General features: G+C 36.2%; 1 protein-coding gene across 1 annotated transcript in view; it reads left to right on the top strand.

Annotated features, from left to right (window-relative positions):
- The window catches only part of LOC150099445 (cytochrome P450 4c3-like), a 161,695-nt gene that overhangs the window by 115,663 nt on the left and 22,126 nt on the right, over positions 1-23,906 (top strand). The window lies entirely within an intron of this gene.

The following is a 23,906-nucleotide window of genomic DNA, read 5'->3' as shown; positions in this document are numbered from 1 at the left end:
CTGTTGATTTGATCTACCGACTTACGTCCTGCCGGATTGAAGACCCGGACATAAGTCGAAGGATGACTGTGTATGAATTTCATAGCCATAACACTCTATGTGCATGAGATTAATTGTCCTTTCATAGCATTAAGGTTCTGTGAAAAGACGATACTTGCAATGGAGATCATTTTTCTTAGTCGAGATATACAATAATAGAAACGCATGTCTAATGGCATTACTTTGAATAGCAAACAGTATTTGTGTTTTCGGTGATTAGTACTTCATAATTTACTTCCGACACACTTCTTATAAAACCTGTTTTATTATTTTAGATGAAGTAGGAAAAAAAGGTAAGCAGTAAACAAATAGCGTTTAAATAAATTAAAGTATGAACTGTAACTCCGTCAGCTTTTAGCTTAAACTCAGCGCTCTGCAGCTGTGTCCGCGACATTTATTCGCCATACAGCTTCACATTCTCGATCTCAATTTCTATTCATTTGTAAGAAAATCATCATCGGATAGGAAATGGCGGAAGATACACACTGTATGTCAATTTAGGTAAAAAAAAAATGGAACACTGTGGTCTATTGATTTGAGTGTATATAGTGGGAATGCCACTCCTGTAATTCCCCATTTATCCTTTAAGATTGATTAGATTTTGATGGAGATCGTCAATGATATATGAAAGATTTATACTCCATATTTGTTCGAAAAAATACTAAGACATAAAGACACCAAGTACTCTCATTATTTAATAATTGCATTAACCGCTTCAATATACGACTATATCTATATGAAGTAGGAAAAAAAAAAAAAATATATATATATATATATATGTATATGCATACACACACATACATATAAATATCTTTAGAGCACACTCTCGTCTATTGCACCATAAAAGCATACCTTCCCAAGTTGAATGAAATGTCAAATATACCTCTTGGTGGTACATGTCTGCCATCGTCCGATGAAATATCACTTGCGGACAGAAAACTGTGTTCGGGTTGTATGGGCGGATGTTGCTAGTCTCTCACCTCACGTTTATGCACTCCATTCTTTATTATTTCTTTCTTAACACAAATGACTCAAAGAAGCACTATTATTGTTAAATCGAAAAATTTTGTATTATCGTAAAAAACAGTTAAATTAATAAAAACAATAACTAACGTTGTTTTTTACAAACATCAACGTTACTCAAAAACTCACGTCAGTTCTCACTAAAAATAGAATTTCGTATACACCTCGCCAACATTATTCTTTACCTAAGCAGCAACATCAACAACAATGTACACTACTACCACATATCATTATCTAAAACAGAATTACTAATTACAACAGACTTTCAACTGCCCAAACTGCAGTTTCTTAGTCATCCCATATTTCAATCGATATTCCATGTTGGATATTGCATAACCTCGAATACGGTTTCACAACCTCAAAATTTTCTTACCAAAGCAAACGACGAACATTTGCTGTTTCTGTCTCTCCTGAAACCTAACCACTCTGAGCTCTTCAACTCTCTCTCTCTCTCTCTCTCTCTCTACCAAAGCGTAAATATCTTTAGCCGACATATCCATAACAGTGATGTCATTCTTCTTGCGATTTCGACGTCCATGACTCAAATTCTCTTCGCTTCTCAGTTTTTATCTACCAAGCAGGCAATGAGCAGCGACGTAATATTTCATTAGCAATGAAATATCACAGATCTTCAATCTCCCTACCAGTATCCCTCCAATTTACCGTCATGCTAGATCTATTCTTAACAAGCTCCACTTCCAAAAAACTATGTGTCATCAGTTCTCTTCTTGGTAATGCGGACCACAATCGCATAAACAAATCGCATCAACAAATCCAAATAATGCAAATTCACGTCCTGTCCAAATAGCTGCTGAACGTACCCATTGCCAAAGTCCTTCGTCCAACCATTGTCGAAATGCATACACTACTATCGTTCTATATTGTACTATACTTCCCCCGCGCACCCAAAGACAAGGACTGCTTACTGGAGTCAATCTTCTCTACCAATTCCTGCTTTGATGACTGTGGAAAAATATCTTCCCTCCACCTTATCAAAAATTACTCATTCCATTTTCATACATAGTATTCTACCTGAAAATAATCTGAAGAATCCTTAATAATCTAAACAAAAACAAGGCGTCTGGTATTGATGCTATCCTCCTCGTGAGTGTAAACACTTGCGTTTCATAACTCTCCTGTGTTGCCTCTTCTTCTATTCTACAGCTTCTATATTATTCCACAGAAAGATGATAAAAGTCAGCCAAAACGAACCTCCTGTTGCTCTCACTTCTGGTCTCTCTAAAAATATGGATAAGGTCAGCAACAGTCAACTTTTGAATCTCGGAGATACTCAAAGACTAATCAGTAACCGCCAATATGGAGCCTGGCTTTCTTCTGATCCGTAGCCGATCTTCTAGTTTTTATCAACCCTCTGGACTGAAGCAATGGACAAATTCGGAGAAATAACTTAAATGATCTCGATATCTCAAAAGCATTTGATTCATTTAGGCATAGGAACCGTACATAGTAAATTGCTATTCCTATGTACGCTGTTCCTCTCTTCAGATTTCCCTACCAACACCGGAGTACCACATGATTTTATACTTTCACCGACTCTCGCCCTCCTGCATACAAATTATCTTCTACTGCAGATTTCAGATCTCATCCATAGTTTTGCGGATGACAGCACGCACCATTTGCTCTTTCTTTTAAAAAACAGTCCAGCCTCATAAACTCAATGAGTTATAGAATCTCGCCCAAGGGAGGCTTTTACCATCATCGATGCCCACAGTAAAATTAGATAGTAAGAAGTACTTTTGGTTGGACAGCTGGCACACTAACCACTCGGCCAACAGGCCGAAGTTTTCGTTTGATAGCTATTATGTTGCGAAATTGACAGAAGTCTCAAGATCCAAGACGACTAGTGGACTGAACTCTGATATCCTTGCTTTATCTCAGTGAGGCATGGACAACCTTGTAGATTTCCACTCCACCAATATTCAGTCCGGTCTGACCTCTCGGAAGAAAGAGCTCACATCCCTTCCCATACCTTCAATAATAACCTGATATCCAAACACCATTACATGTCCATCATTGGACATCTGATGGTGTTTTGCAGCCTATCGTATATAGATCACATGTAAAAAATCATCCTCCTTTCTTTCCTTTCCCCCAACATTTTTCAAATATGTATTTGCAATAAACAGTTGAATGGGAATTTATACGCTGCAGCGGATTACCAGTCAGACTATTAAATGTTATTGATCTAACTGTTGTATCCTTTTGCTATACCTATATAAATCAGTTGATTTTATTCTTAATAGGAATGGGTGTTTTCTCAAAATGGCTGTTCAAACTATGGGGTTCTTGTTCTATCAGTACCAAGCGTACTATTGAAGTGACATTGCATGCTACACTTTTTGATTTATTTTGGGTCTTCCACTGCGACAGACCTCTATAAACCTATAGAAACTTTATACATTGGGTGGGCTAAAGACATTTTTTCATTCTTATTAATTAAATTTTTATTTTTTTAATTTTTTTTTGTTAATTCCAAGACGGGAAACCCTCAACTAAAGACAAAACATGCAAACATTTCAAGACATTTAGTCCTCCAGTAAGTGGGATCGGGGGGGGATTTCATGCCGGGTGAAGAATTTCATCTCTCAGTAAAAGACAATCATAAACAACTCACGGCGGGATTCGTAGAGGTAGACTGTTGGTTGATAAGCGGGTGGGATAACCACTCGACCAACCAGGCTGACCTTTTATGCTATATATATTACTATATACATATTAAAATAATTTAAAATGATTATGAAATACCAGCGAGAAAATTTTTCTGTACCATCCGTGCTTAATCATTGCACTGCTAGCATTTTATATCTTTCGAAATTTTTCCTTTATTCCTGGAGAAAATGCTGAAGATGAAACATGTCTACAATGAATGGAATTCTCCAATTAAAAATTGAAATCTGTCTTGTAAAATAAATAATTAATAATAATATTAATAATTATTAATATTACTATAATGCTCTGAATGCTGAGCAACCAGGGCAGGAAGCTGAAAGGCGACTAGAAAGAACCCAAAGAAAAGAAAGAAACTGTAAAAGAAAATAAAGACGATATGTAATGTTTTTACATTTTTCATATTTGCAGAACAACATCAGAAAAACAAGGTTTTAGAAAGCGTATGCATTTAATTTGGAAAACAAAAATTCCCCAAATCCGCAATAACAGAACAATGGCTTATGGATCAAAAGAATTTCATTTTCCGCAAATAAATATTTACTAAATTAGCTGGCAGAGTTACGTAATAAACCGACAGCTCCAGTAACAGCAACTCATCAGGATGTAGTTACATTTAACTTCGAAATTCAAATCAACGAACATCAAGCTGAGAACATAATTCGAAATGTTTTACAGAAATACAGTGTAAAATAAATGCGAGGATATTGGAACATATAAACTCCATAAAGAAATGTATGGGACTACTACTTTAAATGCCTTACATAAATAACCAAAAATCTTAGCTAACACATCTCCTCTCAGACGCAAATGATGTGATAAAAACCAACATATCCAGCAGTATAAAGTAAACAATACTTGGATACGAAACTCCTGAATATAATATTAAAATTTGCAATCTGCTACACACAAATAACAATAATAAAAGTATATTCCCACAAGCTCTCGTTTCAATTTTCGCACAAAACGTTTATAGTTTCTGTCTTCGGCTTTGAAATGATGTTGTGTTTAATATCCAATTAATTTATAAAATTTGCATCACCGAAATGGAGCCTTTGGCTCTTTATTTTAGTAACTCATTCATTTTTTTCTGATACCAGATGATTAGAATTTTTACTTAAATTCACAGTATGTACTGTTCTTTAGATACTATCGCCTTCGACGTCGGTTAATGGAACCAGTTGCTTTGTGATTTCCAAATGTTTTCATGGTTTTAGAAAACAACTGTGCAGTTTTTCTGGAGATTAAATGGCATCAGAGAAACTGTCGAGCAGTCATCATGATAGCGATCAAGAAATCGGAAACATAGTTGAAAATTCATCACCTAACAGTTTCAAAATATATTACGTATGTTGTATACGTGATAGCCTTTCGGATGTTTAGGGACAGCTACGCCACCATCTAGGGAATTGACTATGTGCAAGGTGGTTTCCTCTTGCCTTCCTTGCGGTGCTATATCCAATGCCGGTAGCCTGTGTCTGTTCACGCGGCCAGTATTCCTGTTTAAGGAGAGAAAAATCTCAGATAATTTGGTGGAAAAAATCCTGCTGTCAACGTTCAAGAACCGCTAACTTGGTTATGGCTGATTGAAATATCCAGCCTTGGATCCAGGAATGTTTATCTTATCCTAGGTCAGAAGTCACCAAGGTTTTCTTTTAATTTTTATAATTCAGTTAGCAAAATGGGATATTTTATCACAGTTCCTTCAATGCACTTTGAGGCTAATGCAAGCTGAAGGTAGAAGAAAAAAACTTGTAAATAGCTAGAAAATATCTCTATAAATATGTCACCCGGAATATTTACGGTAGAGGAGTAAGACAATTATTTTATAGCCATTCTTTTGGTGCAGTTACCAATATTGACTATTGTTAATAGTTAAAGATGACTGAACAAAAAAACACTGAAACATTTATCTTTGCTAGTAATTGGATAAAAATTCAATTTTAATATGCTTTGCTCGTAAATCCAAAGTAAAGTAAGAGATCAAAGTAACGTCTCTGAGAATTCAAGCAATTGCTCTTACACAATTGACAAACTTACTTTATTCCATTTCTGTTAGCTTAATGAACAGCTCATTCAGTGATTTATTAATGATGTAAGCTTTAATAACAAAATTAACCAAGGCGTTGTGTAGGCGCTTTCAGGATTATTTAATTAGACTGTAGTGATAAAGATGGACCAGGCATAATGGATCTGATTAAATGTAGAAAACTGTAGTTATGGGCTTGAGATAAAGAGATCACAAGCGATATACCACATGTTTTAGAATATACTACAGGAAATTAATGAAGTCAGGTATTTGTGGGTGTTGATAGAAGTTAGTTCCGGTGGTATATAAAAATTCAGACCTGGCCAAGGTAGTTCAGAGAATTACTTGGTATTTGAATTGACACAACCATCCTATGTTAAAAAATACCATTCCTTATTATAAATCTTTGATACATGCACATTTGCGTAACTCTTCTAAGAACTATTCATCTAGATTTCTTCATGATGAAAGAATTTGGACGGAATCCAAAAACTAAGGACCAATATGACGAGTAGTCTATAGAGTGCTCCCCATGACAACAAATTAGGAGTTTGTGGGCTGCAAAATTGTATCATAAGCAGAAAAATAAACGATATCATATGATTTCAAGAATTTTGTATGATTCTTTGTCCGTTAATACATTCGAGGAAAGATATCATAGGTATTGTGTGGATGGCGTGTATATCTTATGAACAGCCTTCGGGCTCACTAAGAGGTTCCAATGCAATAACAGTAATAATAATTCGTAATAATTCTGCACCTACTGAAAATTGTAATACGATACGATAAGTATGTTGCTCAACTGTGGTTTAACCTGGAGAGTTTTAATTTTCACACGCTGTCTAAACACCGTAAAATGTGATTTATATATATGAGAAGGTTTATTAAGGTTTATTGTTATAATTTCATAATTAGCTTTAATTGAATTTAAATTGAATGGATATAATATAGGAATCATGAAAACGTCGAGTCACCACGTACCAAAAAGGGTAAGCGCAAGGAAGGAAAGCAAGGGAAGGATAAATGTATTACTGGCATCAGGGAAATACCTTCATTATCAGCTGGGGTTCATGCGGAGGTTTGAGATTAGGGATTGGTAATGTATGAGTAGTAAGTTTAAGGGCGAGTATGGTCGCATAAAATCTGGGGATGATCAGCAGGTTGTTATGTTACTGCAGGCGTTATCAATATTCTGGGACATCGGTCATGAAACGCGGTGGTTTACGATTATGAATTTTAGCTGTCAACAGGTTGTGGTGGTGGGGGGGGGAATCAGCTACAAGCAGTGCCAGTGAAGGGTTCTACTGAGGTATTGTGGTTTATTTTAGGATACCATTTTTTTGTGAAGCGTGGTATTCTGAGCTCATGTAGGAAAAAAATAATACGTGCGCTATGCAACAAGTATGTTCTATTCAGTAGTCAAGGAAAATTGGAATGAATTGGATTTGAAGCACGATAGTGCTCTGTTTCCATTATTAGGGAATATCTTTGTTCCATTATTGATAATCTCATATTAAGAAATTAATATGTCTAAAAACCAATCCTTCTTCTGAAACTAGTTCAATGGGAGTTGTATTTATTTTAGATCAGATACGAGTGACAATTTTTAAGTCCAGTCTCTCCTCCCCGCAAGCAAAAGGTTCCAAATTCAGACCCTCCACCCTCAGGATTCCCAGAATCAGTATCGATTTCATCTTTCCATATCCTACATAGCTATATGGGGGGAAATGGTGTGAAAAAATGGCAATTGAAACCTTTTAAGAGAATTCATTATTTTTAAATCTGCTTCAGTATAGATGGCTGCAACATGTTTCAACCACAGATGACTAGAAAAATATTTGGCGATTATATGTTGCATAGAAAAACCATATAAATTCTAGATTTATACAGAATCATCTTGTAAATTCCACTGCACGTCAGGTACTATGATTAGAGAAAGAGAAGCTTTTTTATTGTTGGGCACATGAAAGAGGTTGTTATGTTAAGTTGTTATGTGCATTGTCTTCCTTGGGAAACTTATGGGACGGAAAGCTATTCCAGAGTATAGCAGCAATAGGATTGAAGGAGGAAGAAGAGAAACTTATTTTATGAGTATGGGGTTGGACTGTGAAAGGATGATGATTTCAGAAAATCGGGAATCATTGATCAAAATTTACCATAAAAATATTGATAGAAGAAGCAGGCAGTAGATACTAGACGATAGTGTGAGTGATTCAAGTGAATTAGTAAGAGGTAAGTCGACAATCAGTCTCACTGCTCTCTTCTGTACTGCATCATTTTTAGGGAGCTCTTAGACGCATCACTCCAGATTTGAGAACAATAATTAATGGATGGGTGGAAATGTGATTTGTACAGAGTTAGTAGCTATTTGGGGGTAAAGCAATATCTTGAACGAAAGAGTAATTCTATTTTTTTTTAGTACTGAGGAGGCAATGTTGTAATTTTTATGCCGAGGCAGTTTAGATGTCAAGCTAATCCCAAGTAAAGAAATCTTGTCTTCTCTAGGGATTTGGGTGTTATCAAAGGTAAAGTTGGAATAATATAGTTCCTTTTGTGGAAACTTAAAGGCAGAAATGTGTTTTGCAGGTCTTGAAATTGTTTGGAGATCCGAATTAGAGGCTTCAAGGGGATGCAGCTCCGTGAGTTGTGATTTGATTGGTGGAAGGTGTGTCGACTGAGAATCAGCAATATAGTATATGTTATCGGCAAAAGTGCGTATTGGTTTGGTGGTTAAATGAAGGTAATTAATGTACAGAAGAGAGAGGGTGGTAGTTGCACAGAGTTTTTAAATAAAGAAACTCTCAAACATCACAGAAATGTGCGTCCAGTAGTAAAACAAAATTGGCAACCTAGTTTCAGAAATCATAGAACAGACTGAATGATGGAAGTATACATAATAGGTCCTTGTGCCAGACCTGGTCGAAAACCTTAGAGATATCTAGTGCAACCATTGGAGTCGCCAAATTTTTCCATGGCACTCATCGAGAGGTGTATGACGTAGGTGAGCAAATCCACTGTGCAACGGTATCGATGGTATCCATATTTATGGATGAGTGGAATTATCAAGGTAGCATAAGAGTTTGCTGTTGATAGTTTTCTCCATTACTTCAGAGAGGACTGAGATGAGAGAAATTGGGCAGTAATTTGATGGCAAGAATCTGTCACGCTTCATGGAAAGAGTTTGGATATAGGCTAATTTTCAGAGCTTTGGGTAGATGTTGCTGGAGTAAGAAAGCATAAAATGGCAACGTAGTTAGAAAACAAATGTTTTGAATAGTTTCTCTTGCCCCCCCCCTTTATGTATATTTCGTGACCTAAACTCAGACCCTTATTGTTTTTCTATGATTTCTCAACTACATTTTTTAATATGAAAATCTGTTCCTCTCCTCTCCTCTCTGTGGCCTGTACCAAGCTTGTTCTTCTTCAAGTCTCTCTTTCCCAATTTTTCGTTAACCTCTTCTTGAGATGCTTGCTCTTATCTTGCCTGGAACACCTTAGGGAAATTCCTCTGTAATGTTCACGTTAAGTTTTATTTCCCTTCTTATAGATGGGTATCATGAGAAATCTATACCCATCAGCCGGAATTCGACCTTCTGCCTTTTTTTAACAAATTATTTCAAGCAGTCACTGTGAAACATTTATATCTCCTATATTTTGCTGGCCGAGTTTCGTCTACACTCTATACCTTTATCAACAATATTCTAAAACTGTTTCCTTTGTTTCTGTTTTGCTGTCGGTAAAGCAGGTACTTATCGTGAATTTGAGTTAACTTCTATGTTGCTTCTTCACTGTACACAGAACAATATACCAATCTGTTTAATGATTTATAGTAAACATTTAGGCATCTATACTTTGTATATAATTTTCTATTCACCAGTCGATTTACAGTCACTTAAGCGCCCATAGCCTTCCAAGTATCCTTTGATTTCCTAACCGTAATACGGGGATAAGTTGGTTATCCCTATGCCTCCAAGTATTCTTGTCTGTAAATTGCGTGTGTTCTACTGGCCGGTTTGTCTGTTTTCAGGGACGAAAAACCCGAGTTTCCGGAAGCAAAACCCACTACACTACCGTACGAGACTGGCTAACTCACCTTTCATCGAAAGAGACCAGATAAAGATTACTCACGTCACTGATGGGAAGCGAACACAGGTCTTTCGACCAAAGGGCTTCGTGTATACTCTCTGGCTACGGAGGCATCTATATAACTTTATGTATGCATAAAAAATTCTCGCTGATATAGCAAAATTACTCGTGCGATGCGTACTTTATCATTTGGCTAAGGTGTCAGTTTTGATGTAATGAAGCTGTAAGGACAAACTTCCAGTGATCATAATGAAATCAAATCAAAACCAGCAAATAAACAACAGATTTAATGCGGATGATGTCACCCATAGACATTTCAGTACTGAATTATTTCTCAGATATAATGTCTGTCTTTGACAAGGGGATGAGGAAAGGATATGATTGTTAAGAAAAATCAAGATTTCCATTAAGAATTATGCTGATGTAAGTAGCAACGTTTCTTTTTAGGGTTCGATGTAGCAATAGTGCGAGGTTTCCTCAATTTGACTAGCATACTGAAGAAAATTAAACATTTTTCCTCCAAAATGTAAAGATATCTCGAAACATCACTTAGAAAAATATTACTGGTCGATTATTTACGTATAGGATCACGTCATCGAGTGTACTTAAATTCGCATAATTTCGCTATTTTTTCATTAGAGGCTGCAGAAGCAACACAGGTGTCTCCGACTGGATAACCATGGAAGATATTGAAACTATCTCTATGTATCTTGAAAGAATTTGCCTGCCTGGGATTTTTAATCCTACATTAATAGCCCTTTTATTGCCCGTAGTCTTCTTATTGTATATTATTCGACGTCAATGCAACCACGTACTCTGGGGATCACCAGGTCCAACTCCACACTGGTTTATAGGAAATATGGACAGTATTTGTAGCTTTTTTTGGAATCAACATGGAAAGATCCGTTTTCATGCTTGTAAGTAGAAATATTTCATTGTTTCTATAGTAAGACGTTTTTATTTTTTTTTTATTTATTTAAGGTTATTAACTTTGCATAAAGTTTTGTCTCTTAATTGTTAAAATGTCATTAAAACCATTCATTTTTAAAACTATTCTTTAAAATAAATGTACCAACAAAAATTGGGAATTTTTTCTATTTACTTGATTAGAATTCCGAAGTAACATACTTAACTTCCTTCATCACGTTCTCTTGCGATTCCGTTTCTATAGTAGCAGTGAATATTCGAATGAACATTTTGCTTTTACGATTTATATTTATGCGATTTACATTTTACACTTACGACTTTGCACGTTTAAAGACAATTGAAGACCGTAAAACAATTCAGCTAAATATTTAATTGATAAACAAACAAGATTTCGCAGAAACTCACATTATCAACGTCTGACTTCCAATAATTTGGATTCAAAATCCGGAAAGAAGTTAAAGAATAATCGACGCAATTTGTCTACTCTATTCTCTCGGTTGGTTACAGCGCACAAAAAACTTATTTTTGTTAACGAACGATTCTGAAGATTCTAGTTTATCCATTCTAAGATTTTTCTAGGTTTTATGTAAAAGATCATTATGCCTGGATAATTTGTGTAATAATTTACATGAGCGTCCAAATCTGTTTTCGAATATATATACACCTTCTGTCCAAAAAGAAACCGAACCTTCGATAATAGAAGAAACTAGTCGCGCCACCTGTTATATCTATTTTTTTTTGTTGTTGTTGTCGAAAGCAGTAACATTCATTAGTGTTGTGTCAACTGTTTATGCTATTTGTTACATTAGAAGCCGAGTTACAGTGCCAAGATGAGAGTGTGTTTTGACGAACTGTGTTTTTAGAAATTTATTTGACGAAATGAGTTTCAAACAGAGAGCTGCGATTGTCTTTGGTGTTAGACATGTTAAACGTTTTACCGAAACGCATCAAATGCTTCAAGAAGTGTACGGTGATGAATGCTTATCCCGTACTCAAGTTTACGAGTGGTTTAAGGGATTTCAAAGTGGTCGTGAGACGCTTGAGGACGACGAAAAGCCAGTCCGTCCAAAAACTGGACTGAGCGAAGTTATCATCCAAAAAGTGCGTGAATTTCATCAAAGAAAACCCTAAATCCCAAAAGTTGACTAACGACCAAAAATGTATCGATTTTTGCACACTGCAAGGACCTTGTTAAAGCTACTTGTAAGGACTCAAACTTTCTTGAAACAATCGTTACTGATGATGAAAAGTGGTGTTTTAAGTACGAGCCTGAAAGAAAGCGCCAGACTGCTGAGAGGAGACCACGAGAAGAGGGAAATCCGAAAAAAAATTTGCTTGGAGAAGTCAAAAAGTAAAGAAAATGCTGATTTCTTTCTTCGATTCCAAGGGCATTTTACACAAAGAATTCGTTCCGCTTGCGAAACGTCAATGGTGAGTTTTATCTCGAAGTTTTGAAGCGGTTGACAGCGAGAATTAATCGCTTACGGTATGAATATCGTGACGACCGACCGTTCATCAAGCACTATAATTCGGATTCTAATGAAAAAAAATGTCATAAGCAGTAGACACAACACTAATCATCGTTGCCGCTTTCGACAACAAAAAGATACAACAGGCGTCGCCACCAGTTTATATATATATATATATTATATATATATATATATATATATATATATATATATATATATATATATATATATATATATATATATATATATATATATATATATATATATATATATATATATATATATATAAACTGGTGTATATATAAATAAATATATATAAATACTTTCTATATATATATATATGTAGAAAGTTTTTAACTTGGGTATATTATGTATAAAAGATACCAAGTAATTTTATATAAACTTGGTTTTTAATGCTATTTTCCAAGTGAGCAAACAACCAAGAAAATCAAGTTTGCGCCTTCACGTAGTGAAAATCTGAGGCAACTTAGTGTGGCACTACCATGAGTTATCGCAGACTTGCACTACGTACGTGCAGGCGCAAATGTGACTTACTTATCTGTTTGTTTGTGATAAACGTGATTGACTTGTTTGTTTGCTTACTTGAAAAATAGGATTAAAATATATTGAATATATATAAAAAATACTTGGTATCTATCTTGAATATATATATATATATATATATATATATATAGCACAGCATGTAATATATATATATATAACTTTTTTATACCCATAGTGATGTTCAAGGAATTATGTGTATGGTTCAAGACCTTCCCGAGAGAGAAACTGATAGTTATTTGGATTTTCTCCCATCCTCTGGTATTTCTAAATAACTGGAAAGCGGCAGAGGTGAGTGAAGGATTCCTGTTAGTTCTAAACTGCTTACACTCGCAAAGAACAAAATAACAATAACTACCCACAAAGAAATTATATTCTTGTTTTATCCAAGTGTAAGCAAAGAATATTTGTGTTTGAACTACACTGACGACTGGGCAACTTGAATATAAAGGTTTATAACTTAACATTAATTGCCTTTTAAAAGTATACCTCGTCTTTCTGACGTCTACAATGTTATGCGACCTCTACATATAGGTCTGTGCGACGTGTATAGGTCTATCCCAATGGCTTTAACAGGGCTTTAAGGCCCACAACCTTCTAAACATGCTTGAATTTCGTAACCGAAATACGAGGATAGAATGGTTACTCCTCCCTCGAAGTATTCTTGGATGTATCCCCGAGTCTTCACGCGGCTGGTTTGCCTGCTTGCGGGATGAAAAACCCAGATAAACTAGAGGAAAAAACCTGCTGTCAACGCCCAAGACCGGCTAACCTTGGCTACGGCTGAGGAAAATCCTTCAGCTTCTCACGTGTCCGACGGGAATCGAACCCAGGACACCCCTTCCCCAGGCATATGGTTGCGAAGCGCAAAGCCACTATGCTAACCCCGCGGATGACGTGTATAGGTGATATCTACATGAATTCAGCCTTCGTATCTTTTCGGAGTCTGGAACCCACTAATGATAACGCAGTGAAGGTCGAAACTGGTCTGGGTAGTGGCCCTACCTTAATGCATAACATTATACACATCCGAAAGCGTGTGTGTGTGCTTAACGTTATGGGATACAAAGGTAGTTAGTGTGACGCCATTAACTTCTATATATGAGTTTCCTAGTTTTGAAAGTATTTCAAGCGCAAACTCTGGTTGATGACTTTCGGATAAAAAGGTAAAACAAGAATATAATTTCTTATGTATTTTATTCTAATTTGCAACCTAGTGAAAAATCTTTTCCATGTATAAGTATTTGTATGCACATTCGTGTTCATGTATATATTGAAAATAGTGTGAATACATTTGTGTGAAATTTATTAAAAAAAATGTCGTGAAAAAAAATTTATGCAAAATTAGCAGAATTTAGAGTGTATTGTTATGTAATAGATGTTTATGTAGTATTTGCTTATAAGTATTTGTTATTATGTAATTACAGTGTGATACACAATAAAATATATGTATAATATAATACTTAATATAATATATAAAAAATGCCATCAACTTTGATTCCCTTACAGGAATTAGAAGAGGAGGCCATTTTTAGGTTTTATGTAACTTTTTTTTCAGACCGAGGCGACATTTTAATCTCCACTGCAGGCCAATTAGAGAAAGAGTTGGCCAAACACAATCACTAACAATATCTGGCTGACAAGTGCCACTATCTGGTGGTCGCTAATACTAACACTATATATTTGTTGTCGGAGACAGTGTGGATCCTACAGTTAATCTTGCTGAATTTGCGACACGGAAAACCAGAGTTTCCATTAGAAATAAACCGCTCCCCCCCTCTCAGTGGGGGGGGGGGGTGGGGGGGGGGGGGGGTGGGGGGGGGGGGGGGTGGGGGGGGGGGGGGGTGGGGGGGGGGGGGGGTGGGGGGGGGGGGGGGTGGGGGGGGGGGGGGGTGGGGGGGGGGGGGGGTGGGGGGGGGGGGGGGTGGGGGGGGGGGGGGGTGGGGGGGGGGGGGGGTGGGGGGGGGGGGGGGTGGGGGGGGGGGGGGGTGGGGGGGGGGGGGGGTGGGGGGGGGGGGGGGTGGGGGGGGGGGGGGGTGGGGGGGGGGGGGGGTGGGGGGGGGGGGGGGTGGGGGGGGGGGGGGGTGGGGGGGGGGGGGGGTGGGGGGGGGGGGGGGTGGGGGGGGGGGGGGGTGGGGGGGGGGGGGGGTGGGGGGGGGGGGGGGTGGGGGGGGGGGGGGGTGGGGGGGGGGGGGGGTGGGGGGGGGGGGGGGTGGGGGGGGGGGGGGGTGGGGGGGGGGGGGGGTGGGGGGGGGGGGGGGTGGGGGGGGGGGGGGGTGGGGGGATGACAAAACTGGACTAGGCGATCTCCTCTGTCATTTCTGGTTCCTAAGCGATGTTCGCCAACAATTTCTCCCTCACCCCTTCTTCCTACTTTTGCATTGAAGTCACCCATGACTATGTTTATATCATGTTTCTCTGTTAGGTTTTTAATATATTTTAGGTGTTCATAAAACTCTTCAACATCTTCTTCACTTTTGTCAGCTGTGGGTGCATAAGCTTGGATGATATTTATGTTAACGGGGTTTCCCTTAAGTTGTAACAGCATTATCCTTTCAGAAAATGGAATCCAATTTAGTACTGATTTATTGATTTCTTCATCTACTCTTACAGCTACACCATGTCGATGTTTGTTCTCATCATTCCCAGAGTAATACATTGTTGTATTATCTTGTTGACAATTTTCCAGATCCTGGCCATCTTGTCTCGCAAATTCCCAAAATCCAGATGCCCAGCCTCTTCATTTCTCCTGTGGCATTTCTTAATTTGCGAGCTCCATACAGAATTCTGACATTCCAAGTTGCAATTTTAAAAGTGGTCACCATTTTGAGCCCGGAGATTCTTCGCACCCCTGTCCAAGTGTTTAATAAAGAATAAATGATAGTGATATGACTCTTTTGGTTTCCATACTTACTTATACATAAATGGAAAATAGCAAAGGTAAGTGTGCAAAATAATAAAGCCAGTTGGCAAAGAATTTCAATATTTTTACGACAATACACGATTTGAACTACTTTATTTATTCTCCAATATATTATGCTTTTCCGAAATTTAATTTGCAGTGTCATCTATATATATCATTACCTAATTTTTGAAAGATAAATAATTATCCCCCTGCCTGCATTGCAATCATTACAGGCATTGCAAGTACTGCACAATAATTTCCTAAGTCCTATGTCTTTCCTCAACGGATGACCGGAATTGTGGCTAAAACAGCTAAGGCTTTAACTTACCTAAATATAAAGAGTCAATAGATTTGGTCATAGATTTGGTCAAAAGAAAGAGCGAATATATAAAGAGCCATTAATTTGGTCTGCCTACTCACTGATGAGACCTCAATAAAGGTCAAAACCGGTCTGGGTAGTGACCTTCCGCCATAATGTATGACATCATACATCTCCTAGGAGATGGGTTTTACATTATTGGAAATACTAAGAATAGTGATCAGAACTTTCCCCACCTTTGCAACGAGTTTCCGTAGTGTTTGACTACGTGCATTGGCTTACGCTAGTATTCGCCGATACGTTCATAGTTGATTATATTCCTCGTCTGAACGAAAGTTCTTTACAACTTTTAGTTTTTGCATGAATGTAGTTTTTAAATCACAGGAAACGGTTGGATACAAAGTTAACCCACTACAGTAGATTACATCATCTTGCTGGACATTATCATCAAAGTATAAGTGATTGCCGATAAGTTGTGGTGGCTGAGGTCATCTGTGTCTACCATCATTAAAGGGTGAAAGGGGACTGAGAACGAACAAAAAACGACGATTTTTTGTACATCTCTAGGTTCTCTAACTAGAGATCGTATCCAGTTATGGATAGAATTTAGAGAGTGTCATGATCACGTGTTTTGTGAAACTTTAGGTGATAATTCGACTCGTTTTCTATACAGCAATGGAGATAAATGGAGGGAGAAAATTAAACTTTTGATGCCAGTATTTTATTCCAGCGTATTAGAAGGATTCTTTTCAATTATGAATGAACAATCGTCCATCTTCTTTAAACAGATGAATTTACAAATTAAGGACGAGTGGATCGATATCGTTCCTGCAGTGAAATTATTCAGTTTGGGTGTTATATCTGGCAAATATGCTTTCTAGCTGTCCTAAATTCATGTGAGTTTGAATTTGATCGCCTTCGTTCTCGTTGCTATAAATGATTATTGGATTTTCACGGCCATTGGGATACTTGATTTCTTTACCGGATATTTTCATATTTTCGCATGAATTCGTGAGGATCATTCAAAAGAAATCTATATTAATCTCCACACTTCTTGATATTAAGAAAGAAGACATTCTAGTGTACATATAAAAAATGTTGAGTTTGTTTAATACTTTATTTTAGAAATATATTTCCTAAAACAGATAAATATGAAACCTGTTCAAGGGAGGAAACCTTATGCAGATCCGGAGTTCATAAGGATTCAGAGAACGTATGGTCGCCATGAAGGTATAAGTAATACAATTTTATGTTCTTCTTCTTGTTATTATTTCTTTATTAATCACTGTGTTTATGTCATCTGGGAAACATATTTGTTCGTGGGGCTAAAGCAGGTATTCCTTGGTAGATTTGTACAGAATTTCTTCACTACTATCATGATTTAGGTTTCAGAATGTTTGATCCCTTTCTGACCCACGAAACATAAAAACTATCATTCGGAACGTAAGTTTATAAAATAATAGAAATATATTGCTTTTTATTTTATTTTATTTCTTCTCCTTAAGAAACATTATTATTATGTTCTATTCATGCTCAGATATCAATGCTCAGTCTGGTGAGAATAGATATGTCAAAACAGTGAAATAAACCTACTTATGATAAATTAAAATGGAATGTCAGCTAAACAATCATTTTTATATAAATACTTCAGTCGTACTTCAAAAATATTATTGTGAAATCCGTTTTGTTCCGTAAAATTTCCAGTCTTCCGTCAAATAAATCAACTAGCTAGAGAACAAGTTAACCAGAAATAACACTATTATTTTCAAACAGCAATGACTAAAACCTATCATTAGTAATATTAATAAACAAAAAATCATAAGTAGTGATAACAATCCTTACTACTTAGTCATTTATTATTCATATGGAGTTTTCTCCCTTTTCTCCCCCGTCCCTATTGGGGCGAGTTGAGCCCCCTCATAGGGGGTTAAGTATTTATAGCTGTAAATCCGTGTGTGTTCACGAGGCCGGTTTGCCTGTTTGTGGGATGAAAAACCCCAGATAAACTGGGCCTGAAAACCCTGCTGTCCACGCGCAAGACCGGCTAACTTGGCTATGGCTGAAGAAACTCCTTAAGCTCCTTACGTCGGCGACAGGAATCGAACCGAGGACACTCCTTTCCTCATGTATATAGTTACGAAGCGCAAAGCCACTAGGCTAACCCCGCAGACACTTAGTCATTAGTACAACATAACGATGATTTGGCGTGCATGAGTGCGTGCGTATGTAGGTATATGCTTCAAAGCAAGAGAGAGAGAGAGAGAGAGAGAGAGAGAGAAAGAAACTTCGTCTTTCTTTCTAATATCGAACACTTTCTCCTTTATCTTGAAGACAGCAAGAAGCCTTTATGTATTTTTTTTTCTGAAGAATTTTATACTTCTCCCAGTCACATAAAGTTTCTTCTCTAACTCTAAGATTTGTTGTATAGTGTTTTAAGATTTCCTCATCAAGAAAGTGAAATTCATGATAATACGACGACCCATAATGGATTAATATTATTGGAATTAAAATTTCTGAGAAAAATAATTTAATTTTCATTTTGGTAAAGTGGAATTTATTATAGTTATATGTTACAAAAATGAAAAGTGTTTAGAAATTTTTCTGCGTCAAAATATGAACTATGAAGGTATATCATAATCAATTATCTGTTCTTGAGTTGTTTCATACAGATTCACAGATAGTATTATGAATTCGATGAGTCGACGTAACTAATAATTCGCATAGAATGTGAGCACAAGGGCACTCTCTCTCTCTCTCTCAAACACACACATATATACACACATTTAATGCCTTAGTTGATGAGCCACTTCCCGTTGCAACATATATACACTGCAACGTACTAGAAAAATTATGCATTTTTTCTTTTCATATTATTATAATTTTCTTCGGCAATATTGTTATAGTTATATAATCCATAATAAATGCAATAATAAAACATTGCAATCATTGTAATATAATGATGCACTCATATACATTGTATAGTAGTTATATGAATAAAGTTAATTCCTCACCAGGAGGGCTCAACCACCGCTAAGAGGCGGAATAGGAACGGGAGAACCCCACACAAATAAATAAAATGAACAAACTGAAATAAATTAGATGATATGCATATTAGCAGGAAATCCTTACGAAATAGATAATCTATACGAAAAACAGAGAAAAGGTGGATAAAATACAATGAAAACAAGTTACAGACTAGCATTGAAGTGTCTAGTAAAAAATAAGGATTATCGAAAATTATAGGAAATTCGTGAACCGTTTGTTTGATGTATAACAGCCGAAGTAGCGAATGACATGGAGGCTATTTAATTACTGGTAATTATGTCTGTCAAAGGAACATGTTCATCGGGCCGGTTGCTCTCATTATTGTAGATGGAAAAAGAAAACAGACTTTCCGTGTGCAGAACTCTGTCGTAACTATATGAGAAGTGCTAACTCACCAGTTCAAAATCCCTTACAAAGGTTCTTAGAATCATTAATGGAAATCGAACCTAGATCATTCCAGTCAAAGGGCATTGTCAATACAATCTGAACTAAAATGGAAATTCCATTGAATATGAAGACACATTTGGCAAATCTAAAACAGGGAATATGAGAGAATCGTACGTGATATTGAAAGGTTATTGTTTTGAAATTATAACTGAAACAACTAACGCCGACACGAGTTCACTATGTCCGTTAATGAGTGTTTGTGCGTAAAGGAAACGTACGGGATAGATATAGAGGAGATTTTTCAAATTGTCTTGAGAAGTAAAAGAAAGAGGAGGGATCCGTGGAAGTTATAAGTTTAAACTCAGGATGTTAGAGAAAGGCAAAAGGTAACGTAATATGTTACTTAAGGAAGGTAAAGCATTTCATCCACTCCTAGCCTTCCATATATATCGAAATATTTCTCATTTGATAATATTTTATAGATCTCTAATGTATCATCCCGCTTTCTCCTATTTACCAGTGTCTGCAGTCCGCATACCTGGAATCTATATTCCATAATTCCAATAGCATCTGTGCACTTTCAAACAGCTACCTGATCTTATCAGAACCGAGGAGAAGAGATCTGCCAAATGTGCCGTTTTCCACGTGAGATATTTTAATAAATTAATGTATGTTAAATAACATCTAAACATTAATTTACATACAAGAGAAATAAACATAAACGTTGAGAGAATATTGTCAAGAGAATCAGCTTACTAAAAGTAATATTACTTCTGCAGATTTTCTGAGAATTTACCAACATTTCAAAATCCTGCATATTCGTTATTCCAAATATTTGTTTAACAAATTTAATTTACATACTTTTAATATAATTTCTATCTTGTCTTATCGCTGCAGTTTAACCTTTTAAGGAAGTCTAGCATTCCTGCCGGCAAACCTTTTCTATTGTTGTTGTTGTTGTTGTTGAAAGATTCATAAGCCGAGTTGATTCAGTATAAACCTCGTTAATAGCAGAGTAGCGTTTGCCCCGAGTCATTCCTTCAGGCACAAATTTCAGCAGCATGCTCGAAATCCATCCTTCAGGTACTTAACCTGCAATGACTTCGTTATTATTATAAGCTAATATAATAAACTTAATATTCGATTGTCCTTCAGTTGGACGAAAATGAGTGACATGTTGGCTTCATTTGAGATTTCATCACACCCTTTGACGGTACCCTTTTTCAGTATGCTCTTTCACGAAATATTGTTCATTCGTTTCAATTTTCATAGATTCGAATGATATTCGTTACATTATATCCGATCTGATTCTTGATAAAATTCTATATTCTTGATTCAGAATACGAACCAAACACCAAAAGCGAAAACACAACTCTCTTAATCAGTGTGTGTTTGGCTTACAATGTGTTTGAAGATGGAAACGACACATATTCCCATTGACTACGTCTGCGCGTTGTGTGGAATCTTTGAAATCATCCTTTTACATATGAAATACGATCCAAAAGAATCCTGTGATTAATACTCCGCTGAATGCCTTGTTCTTAACTGCGTAATAAAATTTTGTTACGGTGTTTTTGAAAAATGGTTCTAAAATGTTATTCTTTATTTAAAACAAATTTAAACAATTTTTATTAAATGTAAATGGTAGAGTAGGTACTTAGGCATCCGAAGAAACATCTGGAGCTATTTCAACGAGAGTACTACCTTTCGCAAAAGTTCACGTTTTAGTGTCAAGTAGTGGTATATCCCACGAAATTGAGATACGGCTGTATTATTAATAGCGTGCTATATGCATGAAATACCAGATTCTTTTTTCAAGACTAATTACTATGAACCATCGACGAATTTAAAAAATATCAATTTTTCACGAAACCAATTTATTTGATTCGTTTGCATTGTTATGAGTTTAATCGAGTTAATTTTAGTTATTCATTCCGAGAAATTATATATTTTTTCATTAAAATTTCCGGAGTTAAAGGAAGTTCGGATGCAACAGGAAAGAATTAAAAAAATCAAAGGATTTCAATTTGTTTTTGATTACTATTAATGCTAGACATTTGTAATTCAATTAAACACCCTATTTATGTTATTCATAATGATTTAAAATCAGAAAAGAGATTAATCCATTCTTTTTATCTCTTTCTGTGAAGAGAGGAACAATTTGATCAAATTGTTTTCCATTCTTAACATTAAGAGTTTAAAACAACGGCTTAAAAATGGCGCTTTCATTATATTATGCGGAGCTTATGATTATCCCATTCAATGTTTTTTTATTTAATTATTATTATCACTCTTACATGTTGAGAGTAATAGAACAGTTATTCGAGGATAACATCCAGATTACTTCTCTGCGTGGAATGAAATATAGGCTTGATTCACCCTAGATGCCTGATGCCGATAAAATGGATAAATGCACATTGGAGTTAGTAATTAAATTTGTTGTTTTAAGGATACTTGCGACATAAGACTGAATGATATAATCACGTAATCACAAGAAAGATATTTATTTAACCAAATATTTCGGTCTGGAAATAGCAGACCATCGTCGGTGGTATTACAAGAACAGTTTAAAAAATATACAAGCTAGAATACTAACAATAGATCGTTGAAATTAGAACATGCCGCGTGATGTTATATCACTAAGTATGAAACGAAATATTTTGAAGTAGAAACATGATTGAATTTGCTATTAAAAAAAAAAAAAAAAAAAAAAAAAAATTAATGAGTAATCTTGATTAGGCTTTCCCAGATTTTTGATATAGATATGCAGTCATTACGATTCAGGTTGGGATGATGGAGCAAGGCCTCCACGCTTTCCTTGAACAAACGTTCGAACCTATAACGGGATCTATGTAAGAGGCGCGTCTTGGACCAAAGGATGCTGTGGTCAGTTTCAATCCCGTGTTGAGCCAAACCAGACTTTTCAGGTTTATTGTGAAGAATGGATGATTGATGTTCTTGGATTCTTTTTTCAAGAGAACGTCCAGTCTGTCCAAAGTAAGAGAGATCACAGTTGCAAGGAATTTGATAAACTCCAGGAAGAGATAAAGTTGAGCGTTTGTCTTTAGGAGAAGGAAAATGAGAAGACAATTTGTTAATAGGAGAATACGTAGCTGTTAAATCATATTTCTTCAAAATTCTTGCGATAGGTTCTGAAATACCGGAGATATAAGGAATAGGTACTCGACGTATTGAATCTTTGTTGTTTTGTGGAGGATTATAAGATGTAAGAAGACGTTGAATACTTTTTTCAGAAAAGCCATTGAGTTTCATGTGTTGCTGGATAGTAGAAAGTTCTTTCTGTAGATAATCAAAAGTAGAACAATTAGTTTTGGCTCTTTTGATGAGACATTTTATAATTCCTGTTTTATGACATGGATGATGCGCTGATTCTTTCAGAATATAACGACCTGTGAATGTTGGTTTCCTGTATACTGTAGTTGTAAGAATATTTGAAGATGATCGGATGAGGAGAACGTCTAAAAAAGATAACTGGTTGTTTTCTTCTAATTCCATAGTAAACTTTATGCGATGATGTAAGGAATTAATACTGTTTAAAAAGGAAGATAAAGTGTTTTTACTGTGAGGCCAAATAGCAAATATGTCATCTATATATCTTACCCAAAAAGATGGTAGAGGGAAACTAGATGTGAAGAGGACCTTTTCTAAATGTTCTAAATAAAAGTTGGCTAAAGCTGGAGAAAGAGGACTTCCCATGGCTGTTCCTTCTACTTGGCTATAAAATTTGTTTTGACATATGAAATAACCAGAATGTATAACGAAATCGAATAGTTTTATAATATCTTGAGGAAAGATGTCAGCAAGTAGTTTTAAAGTTTCCTTAAGAGGTACATTGGTGTATAAAGATTCTATATCAAAACTAACCATAAGATCTGTAGGTTGTAATGAGACATCTTTTAATTTTTCTAAGAAATCTGAGGAGTTTTTTAAAAAAGAACTCGAGTTGCCAATGTAAGATTTCAGTAATTTAGCTAGATATTTGGCTATACGGTAAGTAGGAGAATCAATGCAATCTACTATTGGACGAAGAGGATAGTCAATCTTATGGATTTTTGGAAGGCCATAAAATCTAGGAGGTCTTGCAAAATGAGTTTTAAGTCTTTCAATTGTGTCTTTATCCAAACTGATGACTTCATCAAGGAGAGAATTTAATTTCTTTAGTTGTCTGTTGGTTGGATTATAATCAATTTCTTGATATGTGGAGCGATCTCGAAGCAAAAGAGAAAGTTTTCTTCTGTAATTTACTGAGTCCATAACTACTGTTGCTTTCCTTGTCAGCTTTAGTGATAATGAGGTGATTATTTTTTCTCAAGGACTGTAAAGATTTCATTTCAGAAGGAGATATGTTAGAAGGAGGAAGTTTAGCCTTAAGTAGAGAAGAAGCGACTTCTAGGCGAAGAGCATTAG

The sequence above is a fragment of the Typopeltis vanoorti genome, chromosome 14 (genome assembly GCF_054136105.1).
Source record: "Typopeltis vanoorti isolate ZY-2024b chromosome 14, IOZ_Tvanoo_1.0, whole genome shotgun sequence".
NCBI classification, from domain to species: Eukaryota; Metazoa; Arthropoda; class Arachnida; order Uropygi; family Thelyphonidae; genus Typopeltis; species Typopeltis vanoorti.
This window is presented reverse-complemented; position numbering and strand designations above follow the sequence as displayed.